Source organism: Myotis davidii, unplaced genomic scaffold (assembly GCF_000327345.1).
Source record: "Myotis davidii unplaced genomic scaffold, ASM32734v1 scaffold480, whole genome shotgun sequence".
Lineage (NCBI taxonomy): Eukaryota > Metazoa > Chordata > Mammalia > Chiroptera > Vespertilionidae > Myotis > Myotis davidii.
This window is the reverse complement of record NW_006292360.1, coordinates 646,283-646,689: the sequence shown is the minus strand read 5'-3', so window position 1 is coordinate 646,689 and position 407 is coordinate 646,283. Positions and strand designations below refer to the sequence as shown.

The window sequence follows — 407 nt, the reverse complement described above, 5'->3', positions numbered from 1 at the left end:
GTGCCCACCCGAGGAGGGGGTGCCTCAGCCCGTGGGGAGTGTGGCAGCCCTGCCTGAGGGGGGACCTGCACCCCGGGTGTGCTGGAGGTCAGAGGTCAGCCCCTGACCCCAGCGGTTCCCCGCAGCGTCGGAGTTGCCCCTCCCCCAGCCAGCAGCCAGGCATCTGGTCCCTTTTAGGGAAGAAGCTGGCGCGGAGGCGGAAGTGGGCTCCTGGCCAGGGAGGTGCTGGCTGGGCCCTGGGTTTTCCCTTTTCTGGAGAAGGAGCAGCTGGGGCAGCAGCCCCTTCCCTCCCACCGCTGAGCCGGAGCTGCAGGGAGGGCTGCTCCTCGGAAAGCAAGGCCCGCGGCAGGGCGGTGGCCCCCCAGTGATGCAGTGGCCCCCGGCAGGGCGGGGTGACCCCCGTGATG

General features: G+C 71.3%; 1 protein-coding gene across 1 annotated transcript in view; it reads left to right on the top strand.

The window, feature by feature from the left end:
- TRMT61A (tRNA methyltransferase 61A) overlaps window positions 1-407 on the top strand; it is a 7,056-nt gene that overhangs the window by 3,634 nt on the left and 3,015 nt on the right. The gene's annotated exons all lie outside the window — the stretch shown is intronic.